The 24,216-nt window shown below is 47.9% G+C and overlaps 1 protein-coding gene across 13 annotated transcripts in view; it reads right to left on the bottom strand.

Moving 5' to 3' along the window:
• rsh (Rap GTPase activating protein radish) overlaps window positions 1-24,216 on the bottom strand; it is a 142,177-nt gene that overhangs the window by 83,501 nt on the left and 34,460 nt on the right. For 12 of the 13 annotated variants that reach the window (XR_011716977.1, XR_011716978.1, XR_011716976.1 and 9 more), the window contains exon 2: window positions 2,938-3,946. The gene's annotated coding sequence lies outside the window, so the exon portion shown is untranslated. Of the gene's footprint in view, window positions 1-2,937; window positions 3,947-24,216 lie in introns of those variants that run through there. The other variant, XM_071696013.1, reaches the window with a different exon arrangement.

Here is a 24,216-nt window from a genome sequence, read left to right as displayed (position 1 = left end):
AAGCCAACCCCGGGGGCATACACGTCAAGCCAACCCCGGGGTCATACACGTCAAGTCTACCCCGGGGCATACACGTCAAGCCAACCCCGGGGGCATACACGTCAAGCCTACCCCGGGGGCATACACGTCAAGCCTACCCCGGGAGCATACACGTCAAGCCTACTCCGGGGCACACGTCAAGCCTACCCCGGGGGCATACACGTCAAGCCTACCCCAGAGCATAAGTCAAGCTTACCACGGGGCATACACGTGAAACCTACCCCGGGGGCATACACGTCAAGCCTACCCCGGGGGAACACACGTCAAGCCTACCCCGGGGCACACTCGTCTGTCTGTGCATTTCATGGTTTGAGAACCCCAGTGGACAACCTCATTCGGGTCTAATTATCATCACACAGACGACCGTGACCCTACCCAGACCGGGGTCGATTCTCGAAGTGGATAGAAACGACCCAGGTCACCCCAAGGTCAACGACTCAGGTCACCCCAAGGTCAACGACTCAGGTCACCCCAAGGTCAACGACTCAGGTCACCCCAAGGTCAACGACTCAGGTCACCCCAAGGTCAACGACTCAGGTCACTCCGAGGTCAACGACTCAGGTCACCCCAAGGTCAACGACTCAGGTCACTCCAAGGTCAACGACTCAGGGCACCCCAAGGTCAACGACTCAGGTCACCCCAAGGTCAACGACTCAGGTCACTCCAAGGTCAACGACTCAGGTCACCCCAAGGTCAACGACTCAGGTCACCCCAAGGTCAACGACTCAGGTCACCCCAAGGTCAACGACTCAGGTCACCCCAAGGTCAACGACTCAGGTCACTCCAAGGTCAACGACTCAGGGCACCCCAAGGTCAACGACTCAGGTCACCCCAGGTCAACGACTCAGGTCACTCCGAGGTCAACGACTCAGGTCACCCCAAGGTCAACGACTCTGGGCACCCCAAGGTCAACGACTCAGGTCACCCCAAGGTCAACGACTCATGGCACCCCAAGGTCAACGACTCATGGTCACCCCAAGGTCAACGACTCAGGTCACCCCAAGGTCAACGACTCAGGTCACGCCAAGGTCAACGACTCAGGTCACCCCAAGGTCAACGACTCATGTCACCCCAAGGTCAACGACTCAGGGCACCCAAGGTCAACGACTCATGGTCACCCCAAGGTCAACGACTCTGGGCACCCCAAGGTCAACGACTCAGGTCACCCCAAGGTCAACGACTCAGGTCACCCCAAGGTCAACGACTCTGGGCACCCCAAGGTTAACGACTCAGGTCACCCCAAGGTCAACGACTCGTCACCCCAAGGTCAACGACTCAGGGCACCCCAAGGTCAACGACTCATGGTCACCCCAAGGTCAACGACTCATGGTCACCCCAAGGTCAACGACTCAGGTCACCCCAAGGTCAACGACTCAGGTCACTCCGAGGTCAACGACTCATGGTCACTCCAAGGTCAACGACTCAGGTCACCCCAAGGTCAACGACTCAGGTCACTCAGAGGTCAACGACTCATGGTCACCCCAAGGTCAACGACTCAGGTCACCCCAAGGTCAACGACTCATGGTCACCCCAAGGTCAACGACTCAGGTCACCCAAAGGTCAACGACTCAGGTCACCCAAGGTCAACGACTCATGGTCACTCCAAGGTCAAAGGTCGAGGTCAAAAGAAATGTAGATGCTGGATCCCCAATCACTTTGGGTCCAGTGGTATCTTGATCAATATCATCTTTTTGCTCACCCGTCTACAACGCTCACCTGCGTATAGTGACCACTTAAAAGCACAGAGGCGGGCTGTCTATTGTGGACATCTGTCTACAACGGACACTTGTCTGGTACAGCCATTATTATCCTACGACTCAACCCCCCACCTGCTTACAGCGACCACCTCAGTACACCATCCGTCCGTCTGCATATATGGGTCATCTTACCTACAACGGTGACCTGGATATAGCGTCCAGCGTCCCAAGATGGCATTATAAACAGTATGAGTAGGTACCCCCATCTACAATTCTTATATATATATATATATATATATATATATATATATATATATATATATATATATATATATATATATATATATATATATTTAAAAGTTGCTGGGTTTATACATGTTATAAATCACATAATATATATATATGATCAATCAAATGTTTCTAACTACTTTTTCAGAGATTATTTGGAACTTGAAGAGACAATTATGAACTGAACTTTCCTGACAAAACTTAAGAGGGATGAATACATTTGCGTCATCAGACTTTCTCTCATGGTTAGGTCAAAAGTTCAGGGTTCAGGCAAGCAGGGGAAGGTAAGGGACAGAGGTCAGGCAGGGGTAGGTGAAGGGCACAGGTCAGGCAGGGGTAGGTGAAGGGCACAGGTCAGGTAGGGGTAGGTGAGGGGCAAAGATGAGGCAGGTGAAGGGCTGGTCATCAGGCAGGGGTAGGCGAGAGCCACTCGCCAAATGACAGGTCAGGATGCAAGGGGTCATATTGGGTCAGGAGAGGTGGGGTGCTGGGAAGGGTCAGCCTTGGGCTGGGGGGCAGTTGTTAGGGGGGGGGGGATCAGGTCAATAAAAGGATCAAACAACCAGGAGGTCAGGAGTGGAAGGGGTCAAGAACAGCGGTCATGTGAAGCAGGCACCACCAGGAGAGTGAGGGAGGCAGTTAGTGGGTTAGGAGAGTGAACTGAGGCAGTTGGTGGGTTAGTGAGTGCACTGAGGCAGTTGGTGGGTTAGGAGAGTGCACTGAGGCAGTTAGTGGGTTAGGAGAGTGCACTGAGGCAGTTAGTGGGTTAGGAGTGTGAACTGAAGCAGCTGGTGGGTTAGTGAGTGAACTGAGGCAGTTAGTGGGTTAGGAGAGTGCACTGAGGCAGTTGGTGGGTTAGTGAGTGCACTGAGGCAGTTGGTGGGTTAGTGAGTGAGCGGAGAGGTTGGCTTACCCAGGCTGTTACGGCGTCTGGGGTTGGCGGCGACGCTCACGTGCGGTTCTGTGACCGCGCGTCGTCCTACGAACTGTCGACGTCGCAGCACTGCTCCTAAAGCCCTGACTGCTACCCTGGCGGGCCCGCTACTGCCCTCCCCGTCCGCGACCCCCGCCCCCTCCCCGCCCACACTCCGCGTGCCAATGGATGCCAGGGGAGGCGCCGCTAGCTGGCCCAGGAGCTCCGGGACGGCTGAGCGGCGTCACGCTATGACTACGGCAGGAGGAGGGAGGCTGGGGAACCCTCCTACGGGAGCGGTGGCAGCCCCCGGCGCGCCGCCCCCCATCCAGTGGGCCGCTGGGCCTCACCTGGGCCGGCCCACACCTGCCACCACCCCCACCATGACACCCAGAGCGGCCAGCTGGTCGCCTGTGTCACAGGTGGCCGCCGCCAGGCTCAGCAGGTGGTTGCGGGCCGCGGAGGGGGACAGATCAATGGGCAGGTGGGGGCCACTGCCGGGGGGGGACACTAGTGGTGGCGGTGCCCAGCCCCAGGCCTGGGCCAGTGCTCGTGCTGGGCCAGGGCGACGCTGGTCAGTGAGCGGCGGGAGCCACGCACGACAGGGGAGGAGGCAGGCAGGCAGGCTGAGGGAGGGAGGGAGGTTGGTAGGGTCGGGCCTGCCCTGCGCCTCTAGCCACGCGCGCCGCACATCCCCCGCCGCGCACGACCTACACCCTCACACACACAGCTCACGCCATCCTTCACTCATCACCACACTCGTCGGATCTCTCACTATGAAGGGCGGGGGGTGTGTGTCCTGGCGCGGGAGGAAGGACTCCTGAAGAGGTCCTGGCGCAGGAGGAAGGACTCCCGAGGTGTTGGGGTGGGTGAGTGGGTGTCCTGGCGCGCTAGGGAAGAAGGACTCCCAGAGACACTCCTAGGGCGGACCGGTCGAGCGATGGGGGCCTCTTGAAGGTGCTAAGGTAATCCACAGGCCCGCGGCACCGACGCCACGCCGTCCACACTCCTGGAAACATAGACACGTCTTAAGACACAACTCACACACATATGACATCGTAATCCCTACATTTATGTAACATGTAATCACAACCGTGATCCTCCCTCACTCTACCTACTCCCTACAGCAGCTCCTCCTTGTCTATCAATCATAATATGTCATCAGGCAGACCTTCAACTACCGTGGTCTCGAACCCTGGGCCCCCCCGAGGGCCAACCAGACACAATCCTGCACCAACATAATAACCCTGGAAAATGTTTGCTTGTGTGATACCTACAGAGACGCAATAGGGATGGCAATACAGGTTATTAACTTAGGATTGTGGCTCTATGCGTACGTCTACAGTCATCATAACCTCAGTTATCATACGGCCTTTAAGTCATCATACGCCCCCAGGCATCATACAAGTTATCATGCACCTACAGTCGTCTACATCCCAGTCATCATACACCTACTGAAATATAATCCAGCCATCATATGCCCCAGTCATCATACGTCCTCATCATTCATCGTGATCGTACACCCCGTCTTCATACACCCATCATACACCCTAGTCATCATCGTACACCCTTATTCATCATGAATCCCTATTCTTCATACACCCTCAGCAATACATTCATCAGTCACCATACATCCACAATCATAATACGCCCTCCAAGTTATCATGCAACCCCACAGTTATCATACACCCTCTCAGTCATCACATAGCCTCCCAGTCATCATACACCCTCAGTCATCAGTCATCATACACCCTCCCAGTCATCATACAACCTGTCATCATACACCCTCCGAGTCATTATACAGCATGTCATCATACATCCTCCCAGTCATCATACACCCTCCCTATCATCATACACCCTCCCTGTCATCATACACCCTCCCAGTCATCATACACCCTCCCTGTCATCATACACCCTCCCAGTCATCATACAGCCTGTCATCATACACCCTCTCAGTCATCACACAGCCCCCTAGTCACCTGGAGTGGTCAGGAGCGACCCCACTCCTGGATGCCTCACAGTTTCTAATGAGCAAATCAATGTTTGTATGTAATGTAACTCATTCTCGCCCTCCTTCACAAGTGTTCCGGTCCATCAAGATAGTGTTACAAGAAATTGGGCCAAGTTTTTCCCTCCGAGATGAAGAAATACAAGTCTAGGAAATAAGTTTTTCCAGGTGCCGGATCCCGGAGGACTGGGAGGGGAAGAGAAAGCAACGGAAATGCATTTTTCTGTATTGTCTCGCCAGGAAAATGGTGATCATCTATTATCGAATTACTCATTATGTAGCTGTCTGTCACGTTGTAATGTTCAATGAATCTTAGAGCAATATTAGTGTACAGTGTGTGTGTGTGTATATATATATATATATATATATATATATATATATATATATATATATATATATATATAGACAGATAGATAGATAGATAGATAGATAGATACATACATACATACATACATACATACATACATACATAGATACATAGATAGATAGATATAAGATTTAAGTAAGATTAAAGCCTTCACAGAAATAATAATAATAATAATAATAATAATAATAATAATAATAATAAAAATATAATAATGATAATAATAATAATAATAATAATAATAATAATAATAATAATAATAATGATAATAATAATAATAACAATAATAATAAAATATCAACAATAATAATAATAATAATAATAATAATAATAATTATAATAATAATAACAGACTTCTAGAGTACATGAAGACTAGGCAAGGTCGGGCCGTAACCCACCTTACCAAGATAACTTTTCATGTGCGAGTTTTGGTCATTATTTCCTCTCCCTGCGCCATCTTCTGAATCCATCTTCTCTTGACGCCTCACCTCCACCGAGCAATATATATCAAGCCAGGAATTAGATATCTGTGAGGGAAGAGCCCCACCATCTTGAAATCCCCTGCACACACACACACACACACACACACAAATGCAGCCGTGAGGGCTATGCAACTCAGGGAAAAAGTGAGGTTTTAATGTTCTCGTATATCAAAACTACTCAAGGACCAATTGCCATGGGAGTCCTGGCGTTTTACCTACGGCTTTCCGAAACGCTCTGGCCGCCCAAGGGGTGCGCTACTTACAGTTGCTGGGCAATGTACACTCCTTTGGAGTGAGTAGTTATTTGACGGAACCGTATTCGCCACGATAAAACCTTGCCAAAGGTGTAAACTTGTGTAGACGGAAGCAGGTAACAATATATATATATATATATATATATATATATATATATATATATATATATATATATATATATATATATATATATATATATATATAATCGTAGAAATACATCAAACCTAACCTAACCCTGACTAGCCTAGTTTACCCTAAGTTTGGGCCTAAACTGTACAAACATTTCTTTACCTTATCTCGGTGGACAGACGGCAGCATCAGTATGTGTGAGAACGCATGGAGTCGTCCTTCTACGAGACGTCAAAAAAAGCTTCTTCAAGTGCGAAGCTCACAAACTCGAAGTGCGAAGCTCACAAACTCCCTTGTTTGAAGCGTTTCAAAAGAAGCGAACGAACATGCCGCTGTAGCAAGCTGGGCGTACGCGCTCCCAGTTTCTGCCGTTAATTACAAACGACATCGACCATAAATATGTCACATATACATTTCTCTTGACATGTCGAACACTTGCTGGTGAGATTCACATGTTTCTGTCACGCTGTGAATTCCAGAAACGATCCCTGCGAGGCGATGATGAGAGATAAAGCGAACGAACTCACACTACACCCGCTGACAGCATGGACACTGCCGAAGGGGGGATTCGACAAGAGTGTTCGAACCGCTACAGTGAAACATGGCAAGCGCAAAACAACAAAAAATCGAAAATCACCCTATGATTTCCTTTAAAAAACCTAGAAATATATATATATATATATATATATATATATATATATATATATATATATATATATATATATATATATATATATATATATATATCAAGAATTTAAACATGCACGAACCTTTGAACGGCTTTAGAAGAGTTTTGCATTCGGGGCTTCGAAACAGTAGTGGAACGCCACAAGCCTCGAGTCTCGTGTCCTGGCTCGAGCTGAATTTCAGTCTCAACCTCGGGATCAAAATTTTGACTCCCAGTTTCATTTGTAGGATACAAAGACGCCGATCAGTCGACTGTTCAGTTTGACGCACTGGAAGTAAAATAATTACCAGATCTCTTTCTTTTTTCTGGCAGACGAGTGATAATCGAAGGAGGATAATCAAGGGAAATACTGACCACTAGGATAATTCTCATTCAAAGGCAACACAGTCGAGACTCGAATGTCGTGTTAGTGTTCATTCGGTCAGTGAAGCTGAGGAGGATGCTTCGTGCTATTTCATTGGCTCGTTTGAAGATATTCATAAAAATATCCCAGCAGTCTGTCGATTACTGAGCAGTTCAGACAGGCTTTTATTATGGTAAATAGTATACGAAATATATTAACAAAAGCCATTGTTGTCGTCGTCGCCATCAGGCGACCACAAACACCCACTAACACCTATACAAGAACGGAGCCTTTGGGCAGGTATTAGAGTGTGAGAATCAACACCGGAGGGAGGAAAACCTACGAGAGAAAGAAAGAAAAAAAAAAGAGTTTTCGTGAAAGAGAAAATGGCACAGCTTAACTCAAGTGCAGTGTTGCCACTGGGCCACCATCATGACGCACGGGGGCAGCAGCAGGCAGGTGTCCCCGCCCCCTGGTAGACTAGCCTAGCAGGGGAGGGTAATGCCTCCGCTAGATCTGATGAAATTACAGGAGAACGAATATTCAAGATGAGTTACCCAGAGGTTTGGAAGCGATTAAGCTGGCTGGCTGGCGGGCTGGGGGGCAACACGGCAGCAATAACTCAAGATCTTCCGGAAGTGTATGAAAGAATTGCTTCATAGGCAACGAGCAACGGCGAGGCGTGTTATTACAACCTCTCTCTGTGGCTCGGGCATTCTCACATTCATCTGGGGTTAATGTTAAGCATGTGGCATATCTATAACTCGACCAGTTATAGATTATATATAGCCACACGGATCTATATAGCATTAAGTTAGCGGTCCCCCCTCCTGGACTTCTATGCTGCTTTCATTGGGAGTGGGGTCCCTCCTCCTTTTGAGATTATAATCATGGGTGTGATAATCTCGTGGACCAACCTCCCTCACTCTCAGTGGAGTCCATCACTGCCCTGCTGCCGATTGTAGCGCAGCGTTGAAGCGGCGGAAGCCCCCATAAAAGGGGGGTCCCGTGGGTTAGACAATAAGAATGAACCATATAATATATATATATATATATATATATATATATATATATATATATATAGATAGATATATATATATCAATGTTGCCATGCGCCACTTTCCTTCACGACCCCTCAGGATTTTTTCCCTGTTGCTTCCCTTATGTCTGGCCAGCCTCTAGCTCACTTATGCACACACACACACACACACACACACACACGCGCGCGCGACTTAGAACCTCAGCTATACGGTCGACCTAGGGTTCTGTAGACCCACGAAGCCCCCATCACTGTGTCTACACGAACGACGTGTTATAATCAGTGGCTTCCACGTTCTTACGGTCCTGGTGGTGACGTGCTCGCTTTGGGAGGCTTGGTCAGGTCTTGAGGTCCTCTGCACTGGTGTACGGTGAACGCCGCCTAGGGGGGATAGTGGGGCTGTGTGTTCCTCCAGACTAGAGCTAAGAACTGGGCCCTGTGGACTATGGGTGAGTCCTTTTTTGGGCCATGGACGAATCCTATGTACCATGAGCAAACACTGTGGAGGAAGGTCTGAGCCCTCCTTGAAAGCAACAGCAGCAGCAGCGTCGGCTGAGGCTCCCTCACAGGTCTCTGAGAAGGAATCCTGAGGGAGGCACAGACGGTGATGTGGCCAGGTGCGACGCCCCTGATAATCCTGGGATGGTAGCAGGTGTGCCCCCATATGACTCTCTCCTTCGTCTGAACTGTCCCTATCCACTAAGCGTACTGTTCCTATCCGTCCGTAACGATTCTATCCTTCGGCGGTAAAGACAACAATAGATTTTGGTCATTGTTGGTTGGAAAGACACCGACCAGTTGTTTACTTGGCGTCGGGTGTTCAGAGAGGACCTGATCAGAGGCTTCGAACTCAACTTGTGAGATGTGTTGGTAACCCAGCAGGGACGCTAACTACTTCTCCTGACGCAGGAGTTACCAACTGATGGTCCGGCCACCGACGTACTGGAAGGGGGCCGACTACGCTGCATGGAAGGAGTCCTCACAACAGGTTGTTGATCCTCTGAAGGCACAGGTGTCTGGCAGCTGATCATGGGAAGGTCACCATGGCAACTGAGAGGGATTTTCCTCTCTCGTTCCTCTCCACCAGACCAGCAAATGGTCCTGGCTGAGCCTAGCTGCTGAAGAAGCTGTTCCTCCCGCCTTGTCTAGCAGTTGTCTCCCGCTTACTAAGAGTTCCCTTCTGCAGGTACCTACCTCATGCTAGGGCCGACCTCCAGCCTCGTCAGGGGTTGTCGTCCCTGTGCGTCAGTGCTTTGTGACAAACACAGGAGCCCCCTGACTGGGGGAAGGAGGTAGGTCTTTGCGTGAGGTGGACCCCAGTGAAAAAAAAAAAAATAGTCAGGGATTAAGAAACGAGGATTAGCCACATTCTCAACAGACCACTTGACAGTCCGCGGGGGTCTACCATACCCCGTCTGGGACAATGATGACGATGGGTCAGGCTTCGCTCTTGTCCTCAGTCGACGGGGGACATGTAGGGCATCCCCTAAGCCTGGTATAGTGTCCCCTCCGGCAGGGACTCGTGTCCACAGGGGCATCTCTAGCATGACAACACTGATATTCTCTATTTTCGTCTGTCTTTGTGTGATTGACAGCTCGCTGACACGTGTTTACCACAGGTGCTACAGTACCTCAGCATCTCCCAGCTTACTCCTAATGATAGCTTTAGCCCCAGATAGCTTCAACCACAGCTACACCTTCGTAAATTAACTTTCGACAAGACGCTCAAGTGGAGGGGAACTCACTTGCTTTCGATAGGAGCACAATCAAGTGGGTTCTGAGGAACTCACTTGCTTTCGATAACATTTTGGTCACCTCCCACTTACCCCAGTGGGCGGTTACCACCCAGCGTCAGTGGGTGGGTTCCCCACAGTGAGAAGGGTGTCTGTTGCTCCCGTGGGGGTCAATATGAAGGAGGGTCAACATGGCCTATTGTAATTTCAACGGACCTGGGGTTCGACGGTCACATTGTGTATAGATATGAGTTCGTCCATTTTGATCCATCAAGGAAATATGAGTTTATGACGTATATGCTCTCTCTTTCTCTCTTCTCTCTCTCTCTCTCTCTCTCTCTCTCTCTCTCTCTCTCTCTCTCTCTCTCTCTCTCTCTCCCTAGCGTACTCCCGGAGGTGAGCCACCACCGCCCACGCTTGACGTCACCTCATAGCCATGACGCAAGACCACGATTCTGATAGCGCGCGCGCGAGAGAGAGAGAGAGAGAAACAGAGAGAGAGAGAGAGAGAGAGAGAGAGAGAGAGAGAGAGAGAGAGAGAGAGAGAGAGAGAGAGAGAGAGGGAACGCCGGGGAGAGGGATACGATCCTGGGTGCCCCATAAGGATAACACAGGCCACATTCTCAAATGAAAATGAATCTATTTAGTCGTGGGTGGGGTGGGTGGAGTGTGGGTGGTGGGTGGATGGTATGCCAGATCGTGGGCCACGCCTCGGAGACGTTTGACCCCTCACCGTCCCCCCAGGGAAGCAGTTGACCCATAGATGGTCCTTCGTCACGACTGGTGACTTGATGAGCCAAGACACAAAATAACCTACAAAGAAAAGCATCGTGCACTGTCTTGTAGGGGGTTTGTAGGTAGGGGGGAGGGAGGGGGTTGGTCTTTTGGAGTAGGGGGGTCTGCATAGGTTTAATGTAGGAGTTTTTTTTTTTGCAGAGTGTGGAGGTGGTGTCCTAAACACAGGGTGACGGGTTTACTTAACACAGGGTGACGGGTTTAGTTAACACAGGGTGACGGGTTTACTTAACACAGGGTGATGGGTTTACTTAACACAGGGTGATGGGTTTACTTAACACAGGGTGACGGGTTTAGTTAACTTAGGGTTACTGGTTTACTTAACACAAGGTGACAGGGTTTACTTAACACAGGGTTACTGGTTTACTTATCACAAGGCCACGGGTTTACTTATCACAAGGTAACGGCTTTACTTAACACAGGGTGACGGGTTTCACTTAACACAGGGTGACGGGTTTACTTAACACAGGGTGACAGGGTTTACTTAACACAGGGTGACGGGTCTACTTAACGCAAGGTAACGGGTTTACTTAACTCAGGATAACGGGTCTACTTAACACGATAGCCCAACCCGTTCAAAAGTGTCGTTGAACAGCCCTACACGATAGCCCAACTTGTTCACCTGGTGTCGTTGAACAGCCCTACACGATAGCCCAACTTGTTCACCTGGTGTCGTTGAACAGCCCTACACGAGTGACCCAGGGTGCACGACAGTCGTGGTCAGGGGACGACAGTTCACGTGTCGTGGAGGGAGGGAGGGAGGGGGGGGGACCCACGTGACACGACGGGGTATGTCAACTGACACACGAACAGACGGACTGTGTCTGGGCCATATAGCGGGGAGACGCTGTATAACGCTGCCCGTATATAGCGGAGACGCAAATATAAACTGAATATGTAAATAAATGATATGAATAAGTGAACAGGTAAATGAATAAATGAATATATACGTTTAAACACACACACACACACACACACAAACAAACAAAGAACTAGCTCTATATATATATATACATATATATATATATATATATATATATATATATATATATATATATATATATATATATATATATATGGGAAGGAATTCTACACTTGTAGGGCCACAATTCTTAAAAACTTGGCTAATTTTATACTATTTCAAACTTCTGTCTTTTGTCCACATTCACTGTCTCCTAAACCACTTGATCCCTCTCATCCAAAACCCTTATCACAGTTGAAATAATCCTTAACATCTTTTTACACATATTTCTTGTGTGATTTCACATCATGGCCTCTGTGGCTATTGTGTTCAGTTCTCCTAGCCTGGCATCTCTTGAAGAACTGTTCACTGTCTCTACCTCCTCCAACTAGCTGATGATCAGATCACCCGCCACTCTTCTCTCTTCCACGGTGGGCAAAATGAAGGGTTTCTCCTCTGCAGGACGTCATCTGTTTTCTATACAATGATCTTTTCCAGTAGCTCGCCCAACCACACTGCTCAGGGAGGGGAAGGAAGGGATGCGCGTTTGTATCTCAACCTCATTTTGTGGTTAGGTTTTTTTCAAAGTCTCTCGCTATAATATCATGACGTGTTTTCTAGTTTGCTCCGTCTCTGCATCTCTCCAGGGAAATCGTTCACTGTCTACGTTCATCCGTTCGGTTGAACAACTTGATAAGGGTGTGATTAGGTCACCAATCACTTTTCTCTCTTCCACTGATGCGTGAGTTTACGAGCGATGATGATCTTAGAGCGAATACAGTTTCCATAATCAAATCAGTTTTTCAGTTTCACCAAGATAGTGGCGGCACGTTTTTGGAGACGTCCGTGAGTGTGGCACTGTCCGTGAGTGTGTCACTGTCCGTCAGTGTGTCACTGTCCGTCAGTGTGTCACTGTCCGTGAGTGTGTTACTGTAGGTGAGCGTGTCACTGTCCGTGAGTGTGTCACAGCCCGTCAGTGTGTCATTGTCCTTGAGCGTGTCACTGTCCGTGTGTGTGTCACTGTCACTGTCAGTGCCCAGGCCATAAGCTGGGGGAGGGGGTGGGTCGCGATACCGTGGTGGGGTAGGGTGGGATGGGGGGGGGAGTTGTTCAAGCTGCCATGGCTGGGGATCAGGATGTTGTACTGGGGGAAGGTGGGGGAAGTGTCAGGCTTTGGGGGAAGTGTCAGGCTTGGGGGGAGGGTGGGTGGGGGGGGGGGGGTGTCGGGCTGGCGTGGGTGAGCTACATCGCTCGAACGAGTAGACACATTGGCTACGGGGTGTTCCAGTCCACTCAGGACAATATGAAGTCCACTGTATCTTCTTCACCACGACCTTGCAATGCCTTCAAAGACGGTCATACTTCCCCCTAACAAAGCCCCACACCAACAACCCCACAACAACAATTGGGGGTAGTAGGGAAGCAGGAGGAATGCCTTATCGCTCGCCCCCTCCCCTCAAATAACAACTCACACCCCCCCCCAAACCCCTCCAAGGTCATTGATTGGCCGACGCCACCTGTTGAGTGGTATCGGAACTGCGTTTGCGAACTGTAATTTGTTTTCCGTACATCACACTTTTGTGGATGTCACAACATAGGTCAATAAAGAGCTATCTTTACATATATTTATATATATATATATATATATATATATATATATATATATATATATATATATATATATATATATATATATATATATATATTATATATATATATATATATATATATATATATATATATATATATATATATATATATATATATACACACTGATAATAGAGATATGCCGTATCTTGACGCGTTTAAAAAAGTTCGGAGTTCGATCGGCAACAGCCAATCAGATGCCAATTAGTAAATAATGACACAATACATCGGCCATGGTATTAAACTCAACTACTGACTAGACCAAAATGTCTCTGTTATTCTCACAGATGTCACTCATAAGAAAAAAAAAAAACAAATCTTCGAAAAAAATAAATATAAAAATGACATAAAACCTCCCATTAACACCTTTAATACATCAAAAGGTATGACTATTGCCGCCATTTGCAATGCGTCTGAATTGGGGACGACTGGACGAGAGCAACGGGTGAATGTGTATGTTAATTTCCCGGTCGCTCTATCACATTATGAGATGGAATAGACGCCTATCTATCATTCCCGACGGCCGATAGATGTCGGCCCAGTGTCCCGACGCTCGCTGGCCGACCTGAGGAATCGGGAATGGGATCATGAAGCCATTTGCGGGGAAACGAACAAAATTCCACTGAAAACAGATTCGTTAGTTAATTGTTTACATGTTGTGACAACCCCGATACTGCTTGCCGGCTCTGCTGTACCCGGACACCTGCCCTGCCGGCTCTGCTGTACCATCACACCTGCCCTGCCGGTTGCTGTACCATCACACCTGCCCTGCCGGCTGCTGTATTCTTCTGACACCTGCCCTGCCAACTGCTGTACCATCACACCTGCCATGCCGGCTGCTGTATTCTGACACCTGCCCTGCCAACTGCTGTATCATGACACCTGCCCTGCCGGCTGCTGTATTCTGACACCTGCCCTGCCAACTGCTGTACCATCACACCTGCCATGCCGGCTGCTGTATCATGACACCTGCCCTGCCAACTGCTGTATCATGACACCTGCCGTGCCAACTGCTGTATCATGACACCTGCCCTGCCGGCTGCTGTACCCTGACACCTGTTCTACCGGCTGCTGTAGCCAGCTACAGGCTGATACTTCAACCTGCTGTTCACATCTTTCCTCAGTTATCACACCTGCACCCTAATATCTACATCTGTCTCCAAGACTGACACGAGTTCATTATGTTCTAGATCTTCACACCTGTCCCTCACGTTCACACTTGTCCCCTGATCTGATGCTCACACCTGTCTGAACTGTCCACATCTGTCTGTGATGTTCAAGGCTGTCTGTACTCTCAACACCTGCCTGTGATGTTCATATTTTCACCCTGATGTTCACAGCTGCCATGTGCACATCTATCGCAGATGTTTATACCTGTTTTAATGTTCACACCTGTTCCTGATGTTCACACCTGTCCTGATGTTCATACTGGTCCCTGGCATCCACATCTGTGAAGTTCACACCTGTTTTTGTTCATCAATATACGCCATTATTCACACTTCCCCTTGATGTTTACACTTATTCCTGATGTATACACCTGTATCTGATGTTCATGTCAGATGTTCACACGTGTTCTTGACGTTCACACCTTTCTATGAGTGGTCACACCTGACCCTGAAGTTCATACCTGTTTCTGATGTTTACACCTGTCTACAATGTTCACACGTCACTGATGTTCATATTTGTCTGATGTTCACACCTGTTCTGATGTTCACACAAGTCTGTGGTGTTCACACCTGTCCACGATATTCACACTTATCTGTACTCTTCACACCTGTCTATGTTGATCACACCTGTCTGTAATATTTACATCTGTACCGGATATTCACACCTGTTCTTAATGTTCACAACTATATCGCAGAGACACAAAGGAATCGAACCAAACACTAGATCTAACGAGGTAGTTTAACCAAACACTAGATCTAACGAGGTAGTTTAACCAAACACTAGATCCTAACGAGGTAGTTCAACCAAACACTAGATCCTAACAAGGTAGTTCAACCAAACACTAGATCGTAACGAGGTAGTTCAACCAAACACTAGATCCTAACGAAGTAGTTCAACCAAACACTAGATCCTAACGAGGTAGTTGAACCAAAGACTAGATCCTAACGAGGTAGTTCAACCAAACACTAGATCCTAACGAAGTAGTTCAACCAAACACTAGATCCTAACGAAGTAGTTCAACCAAACACTAGATCCTAACGAGGTAGTTGAACCAAAGACTAGATCCTAACGAGGTAGTTGAACCAAAGACTAGATCCTAACGAGGTAGTTGAACCAAAGACTAGATCCTAACGAGGTAGTTGAACCAAACACTAGATTCTAACGAGGTAGTTTGTGACAGCGGAAGATATAAGAATTAGGGGCATGTAAGAGTTAATTTTTTTCTTGGAGGGGTATACATACCCATGATTTAAAAGTGAAATACATATCAATGTTTCTTTTCTTAGATATATGTATGCCACTGCTTCCCAAACACTCCAATTGGTGAATCATTCTCTTAACAACCCTGTTGAGGGAAATGGTATGCTTGACCTCAGTGATAAACTTTGAATACAGCCCCACAGAACGACGGTCCCACAGAACGATGGCCCCACAGAACGACGGTCCCACAGAACGACGGTCCCACAGAACGACGGTCCCACAGAACGACAGACCCACAGAACGACAGCTCCACAGAACGACGGTCCCACAGAACGACTGCCCCACAGAACGACGGCCCCACAGAACGACAGCCCCACAGAACGACGGCCCCACAGAACGACGGCCCCACAGAACGACAGCTCCACAGAACGACAGCCCCACAGAACGACAGCCCCACAGAACGACGGCCCCACAGAACGACGGTCTCACAGAACGACAGCCCCACAGAACGACAGCCCCACAGAACGACAGCCCCACAGAACGACGGCCCCACAGAACGACGGTCCCACAGAACGACGGCCCCACAGAACGACGGCCCCACAGAATGATAGCCCCACAGAACGACAGCCCCACAGAACGACAGCCCCACAGAACGACAGCCCTACAGAACGACGGTCCCACAGAACGACGGCCCCACAGAACGACAGCCCCACAGAACGACAGCCCCACAGAACGACAGCTCCACAGAACGACGGCCCCACAGAACGACAGCCCCACAGAACGACGGCCCCACAGAACGACAGCCCCACAGAACGACGGCCCCACAGAACGACAGCCCCACAGAACGACAGCTCCACAGAACGACAGCCCCACAGAACGACAGCTCCACAGAACGACGGTCCCACAGAACGACAGCCCCACAGAACGACGGCCCCACAGAACGACAGCCCCACAGAACGACGGTCCCACAGAACGACAGCTCCACAGAGCGACAGCCCCACAGAGCGACAGCCCCACAGAAGGGAGGCCTACACCAACGACAATCGAAAACCAGGATACAGACACAGAACGACACCAGACCCCCCTCGCCATAGCGAGAGATCTTCAGAAAATTCACCTTTCTTTTAGAATCCTCCTACCTCCACACCCAACCCCCTAGTCAACCGTGAAACACTCACATATTGTACACCCATCCTCCTAGTCAACCGTGAAACACTCACATATTGTACACCCATCCCCTTAGTCAACCGTGAAACACTCACATATTGTACACCCATCCCCTTAGTCAACCGTGAAACACTCACATATTGTACACCCATCCCCCTAGTCAACCGTGAAACACTCACATATTGTACACCTATCCCCCCTAGTCAACAGTGAAACACTCACATATTGTAAGGTTTCTCAAACACGATCTTCCTCTCTCTCTCTCTCCCCATCCATCCATCCAGCCCACCCCTGCAATGATATCAAAGCCAAAAGAACATCAGATTCTTATCGTGTTCCACTCAATGGTGGCTGGCCCTCACATGCAACACCTAATGTACATACACACGTTGCCCAGTGGCTGGCCCTCACACAGAGCACCTAGTGTACACACGTTGCCCAGTGGCTGGCCCTCACACAGAACACCTAGTGTACACACGTTGCCCAGTGGCTGGCCCTCACACAGAACACCTACTGTACACACGTTGCCCAGTGGCTGGCCCTAACACAGAACACCTCGTGTACACACGTTGCCCAGTGGCTGGCCCTCACACAGAACACCTAGTGTACACACGTTGCCCAGTGGCTGGCCCTCACACAGAACACCTCGTGTACACACGTTGCCCAGTGGCTGGTCCCCACACAGAACACCTAGTGTACACACGTTGCCCAGTGGCTGGCCCTCACACAGAACACCTCGTGTACACACGTTGCCCAGTGGCTGGCCCTCACACAGAACACCTAGTGTACACACGTTGCCCAGTGGCTGGCCCTCACACAGAACACCTAGTGTACACACGTTGCCCAGTGGCTGGTCCCCACACAGAACACCTAGTGTACACACGTTGCCCAGTGGCTGGCCCTCACACAGAACACCTAGTGTACACACGTTGCCCAGTGGCTGGCCCTCACACAGAACACCTAGTGTACACACGTTGCCCAGTGGCTGGCCCTCACACAGAACACCTAGTGTACACACGTTGCCCAGTGGCTGGCCCTCACACAGAACACCTAGTGTACACACGTTGCCCAGTGGCTGGCCCTCACACAGAACACTTTGTGTACACACGTTGCCCAGTGGCTGGCCCTCACACAGAACACCTAGTGTACACACGTTGCCCAGTGGCTGGCCACACGTGCAAGGTCTAACTTAACTGGAAAACACCAGAACACGCAACATGTATATCACAAGTCACTGCTACTGATACAGTCACTGTTGCTGTCATTGCCACTGATACAGTCACTGTTGCTGTCACTGCTACTGATACAGCCACTGTTACTGTCACTGCTACTGATACAGCCACTATTGCTGTCACTGCCACTGATACAGTCACTGTTGCTGTCACTGCCACTGATACAGTCACTGTTGCTGTCACTGCCACTGATACAGTCACTGTTGCTGTCACTGCTATTGATACAGTCACTGTTGCTGCTACTACCACTGATACAGCCACTGTTGCTGTCACTGCCACTGATACAGTCACTGTTGCTGTCACTGCCACTGATACAGTCACTGTTGCTGTCACTGCTAATGATACAGTCACTGTTGCTGTCACTGCTATTGATACAGTCACTGTTGCTGCTACTACCACTGATACAGCCACTGTTGCTGTCACTACCACTGATACAGTCACTGTTGCTGTCACTGCTAATGATACAGTCACTGTTGCTGTCACTGCTATTGATACAGTCACTGTTGCTGTCACCACCACTGATACGGTCACTGTTGCTGTCACTGCTATTGATACAGTCACTGTTGCTGTCACCACCACTGATACGGTCACTGTTGCTGTCTGCTACTGATACAGTCAGTGTTGCTGTCACTACCAGTGATACAGTCACTGTTGTTGTCACTGCTATTGATACAGTCACTGTTGCTGTCACTGCTACCACTGATAAAGTCACTGTTGCTGTCACTGCTACCACTGATACAGTCACTGTTGCTGTCACTGCTACCACCGTGGCCCCTGTTAGAGCCAGAGTTGTAGATACAGGTACCGTCAACGATACAGCCATTACTACGGTACAGCCAGTGGTACAGCCACATCAGCTAGTGGTACAGGCAGGAGTACAGATGGGAGTACAGACAGTGCCACAGCCAGAGATACAGCCTGAGTACAGCCAGGAATACAGCCAGGGGTAGAGCCAGGAATACAGCCAGGGGTAGAGCCAGGAATACAGCCAGGGGTACAGCCACTGGTACAGCCTGGGGTACAGCATAAAGTACAACCAATGGTACAATCAGGGTTACAGCCAGTGGCCCAGCCATGAGTACAGTCGGGGGTACAGCCAGAGGTCCAGCCAGGGGTACAGGTAAGGGTACAGCCAGGGGTAGAGGTAAGGGTACAGCCACGGGTACAGGCAAGGGCACAGCCAAGGATACAGGTAAGGGTACAGACACGGGTACAGGTAAGGGTACAGGTAAGGGTACAGCCAGGGGTACAGGCAAGGGCACAGCCAAGGATACAGGTAAGGGTACAGCCACGAGTACAGGTAAGGGTACAGCCACGGGTACAGGTAAGGGTACAGCCAAGAATACAGGTAAGGGTACAGGTAAGGGTACAGCCACGGGTACAGTCTCTTTGAACAACCAAGGCGACACAGTCACGGTACATTCTGAGGTACAGTCGAGGGTACAGCCAGTCGAGGATACAGGGAGGCAAGGGGGTGGTGGGTAAAGCAGGGGTCGGTATCAACACGTACAGAGAGACAGGCAGGGAGGGAGGGCCCCCGCTCCCTGCCGCTCCTCTCATCGACCACTTGTTGATTTTCACTCTGACTCGGTGCGCGCAGGTTCCCTCCACCTCCCTCCTCCACCAGCCCCTCCATCAATCCGACATCAACCCTCCATTTACTCCACCATCAACCACCCCTTCTCCACCATTTCTATCCTCCACCACCCTTCCATCCCTCCTCCACCAGCCCCTCCATCAATCCGACATCAACCCTCCATTTACTCCACCATCAACCACCCCTTCTCCACCATTTCTATCCTCCACCACCCTTCCATCCCTCCTCCACCAGCCCCTCCATCAATCCGACATCAACCCTCCATTTACTCCACCATCAACCACCCCTTCTCCACCATTTCTATCCTCCGCCACCCTTCCATCCCTCCTCCACCAGCCCCTCCATCAATCCGACATCAACCCTCCATTTACTTCTCCATCAACCACCCGTTCTCCACCATTTCTATCCTCCACCACCCTTCCATCCCTCCTCCACTAACCCCTCCATCAATCCATCAACCCTCCATTCACTTCTCCATCAACCACCCCTTCTCCACCATTTCTATCCTTCACCACCCTTCCATCCCTCCTCCACTAACCCCTCCATCAATCCATCAACCCTCCATTCACTTCTCCATCAACCACCCCTTCTCCACCATTTCTATCCTCCACCATACCTCCATCACTCCTCCACCACACAACCCCCACCTGTGAGACACACTTCTCACATATATGACACCATGACACCCTGTATGTAAACCCTGCATCTTGCATACGACTTTTTCACTTAGCATATGACACCGTCTCCTGTGGGTGTCACTATTCCTTGTATATGACACCGGTACCTAGCATATGACACCGTTTCATGTATGTGACACCATATCTTGTATATGACACCAAGTACATGATAACTCCTCATATAAGTTCCATCGTTCCTTGGATATGACACCAGGACCAAGATATGACACCACCTCATGTATGTTCCATCGTTCTTTGGATATGACACCAGCACCAAGCACATGACACCGTATTATACGTGACACACTTTTCCTTGTATATGACACTAATACCTAGCATATGACACAGTCATATGTACGTGTCACCTATCCTCTGACACAGTCATATGTGACACCGTTCCTTTTAAGACACTTTTTATCAAGTTTTCAAAACACACGTGACACCATCACTTATATATATAAATATGACACGTTCACGTGTGACACCAGTTTCTATGTGACACACTTTGCTTCTCCATATAATCTCGTCATGTTTGACACCATTCCTTCAGGTGTGACACCAGTGACTTATGACACCGTCCCTTCCATATGACACCACACGGATCCTTCGTTTTCATTTTCCAGATACAGTTCCTTGGTAAGTGACACCAACACTCCCTTATGACACCTGACACCTGGTGTCAGCTTAACTCTTCAGTGTTGTAAATGAGGCAGGTGTGGAGACCCGGAATATGATAAACAAAAAATAAATCACATATTTAAGAATAAAGAAATTATCATAATTATTATTATCATTACTATTATTGCTATTATTATTATTATTATTATTATTATTATTATTATTATTATTATTATCATTATTATTATTATTATCATTATTATCATTATTATTATTATTATTATTATTATTATTATTATTATTATCATTATTATTATCATCATTATTATTATTATTATTATTATTATTATTATTATCATTATTATTATCATCATTATTATTGCTATTATTATCATTATTATTATTATTATTATCATTATTATCTTTATCATTACTATAATTATTATCATTATCATCATCATTATAGAAAGGAATGCGTAGGATATGAAGGGTATCCAGAGAGCAACAGACCACAGGGTCTTCTCGAGCCGCTTGCCATAGCGATAGATAAGAGATGATGTTCGTCTTCGAGCGAATTCCTGGTCTCATTTTCCTCCATAGTAGTGTTCGCCGTTTCCCGCGTGAGCGAGGAGGCGCCAGGAGCAGGCGAAGGTAAGAGGAAAAAGGGCCCTACTCATTCTCCAGCTGCCATGTGTACAGCACCGAAACCGAGTGTATTCGTAAGCGTATCTATGGCACTGACTTCAGCTTCTCTACTGGGTAAATTCTTCCATATCGTTCATCACACTCCTATTGAAGCTAACAGCCGTTGGCCTCGTTCGAGTTTACAACGTCTGCCCACAAGTATGTGACCATCACTACGATCATGAGTCAGGCGACCTGGGCCTTAAATAGCTATTTGGATCGAGATGTTTTTCGAAGCATCTTTGTTAAGTACCTGTGTTAGAACACCTCTTAACCTCCTCCAACATCAAATGGAAGTCGCATAGTTGGGGATTCATCTTGGCACCTCGACACTGTCTATCCTGTCTGTCTGTCTGTCTTTGTCTATCCTGTCTGTCTGTCTGTCTGTCTTTGTCTATCCTGTCTGTCTGTCTGTCTGTCTTTGTCTATCCTGTCTGTCTTTCTGTCTATCCTGGCTGTCTTTCTGTCTATCCTGGCTGTCTTTCTGTCTATCCTGTCTGTTTATCCTGTCTGTCTGTCTCTGTCTATCCTGTTTGTGTTTCATGCCAGGCAAGTGACCAAAGCAGGAGACAGTGTTCCACATGTGGACGCGTCGATGATATGTGAAGTGTGACGAAAAATTCCAAAGTCCCACATATGAATCTAAAACTATTGTTCGGACTTTATGATTATTATTATTATTATTATTATTATTATTATTATTATTATTATTATTAATATCATTATTATCATTATCTTTATCATTATTAGTATCATTATTATTATTATTATTATTATTATTATTATTATTATTATTATTATTATCATTATTATTATATCATTATTTTTATACTTATCATTATTATCATTACTATTATTATTATTATGATTACTATTATTATTATTATTTTTTTTTTTTTTTTTTTTTTTTTTTTTTTTATACTTTGTCGCTGTCTCCCGCGTTTGCGAGGTAGCGCAAGGAAACAGACGAAAGAAATGGCCCAACCCCCCCCCCCATACACATGTACATACACACGTCCACACACGCAAATATACATACCTACACAGCTTTCCATGGTTTACCCCAGACGCTTCACATGCCCTGATTCAATCCACTGACAGCACGTCAACCCCTGTATACCACATGACTCCAATTCACTCTATTCCTTGCCCTCCTTTCACCCTCCTGCATGTTCAGGCCCCGATCACACAAAATCTTTTTCACTCCATCTTTCCACCTCCAATTTGGTCTCCCTCTTCTCCTCGTTCCCTCCACCTCCGACACATATATCCTCTTGGTCAATCTCTCCTCACTCATTCTCTCCATGTGCCCAAACCATTTCAAAACACCCTCTTCTGCTCTCTCAACCACGCTCTTTTTATTTCCACACATCTCTCTTACCCTTACGTTACTTACTCGATCAAACCACCTCACACCACACATTGTCCTCAAACATCTCATTTCCAGCACATCCATCCTCCTGCGCACATCTCTATCCATAGCCCACGCCTCGCAACCATACAACATTGTTGGAACCACTATTCCCTCAAACATACCCATTTTCGCTTTCCGAGATTATTATTATTATTATTATTATTATTATTATTATTATTATTATTATTATATCATTATTTTTATACTTATCATTATTATCATTACTATTATTATTATTATGATTACTATCATTATTATTATTATCATTATTATTATTATTATTATTATTATTATTATTATTATTATTATTATTATGAGTAATAATTTCATTGTTATTATCATTATCAGTACTATCACCATTATCATTATAATTATCATCATCGTTATTGTTCTCATTACACCAAATTTGATTATAACCACACTGGGAATGACCACCCTACCACCTCTACCACACTGGGAATGACCACCCTACCACCTCTACCACACTGGGAATGACCACCCTACCACCTCTACCACACTGGGAATGACCACCCTACCACCTCTACCACACTGGGAATGACCACCCTACCACCTCTACCACACTGGGAATGACCACCCTACCACCTCTACCACACTGGGAATGACCACCCAACCACCGCTACCACACTGGGATTGACCACCCTACCACCTCTACCACACTGGGAATGACCACCCTACCACCTCTACCACACTGGGAATGACCAACCCACCACCTCTACCACACTGGGAATGACCACCCTACCACCTCTACCACACTGGGAATGACCACCCTACCACCTCTACCACACTGGGAATGACCACCCTACCACCTCTACCACACTGGGAATGACCACCCAACCACCGCTACCACACTGGGATTGACCACCCTACCACCTCTACCACACTGGGAATGACCACCCTACCACCTCTACCACACTGGGAATGACCAACCCACCACCTCTACCACACTGGGAATGACCACCCTACCACCTCTACCACACTGGGAATGACCACCCTACCACCTCTACCACACTGGGAATGACCAACCCACCACCTCTACCACACTGGGAATGACCACCCTA

This window comes from Panulirus ornatus, chromosome 58 (genome assembly GCF_036320965.1).
Source record: "Panulirus ornatus isolate Po-2019 chromosome 58, ASM3632096v1, whole genome shotgun sequence".
NCBI lineage: Eukaryota > Metazoa > Arthropoda > Malacostraca > Decapoda > Palinuridae > Panulirus > Panulirus ornatus.
The sequence above is the reverse complement of the archived record's forward strand: the minus strand, read 5'-3'. Positions and strand labels throughout refer to the sequence as shown.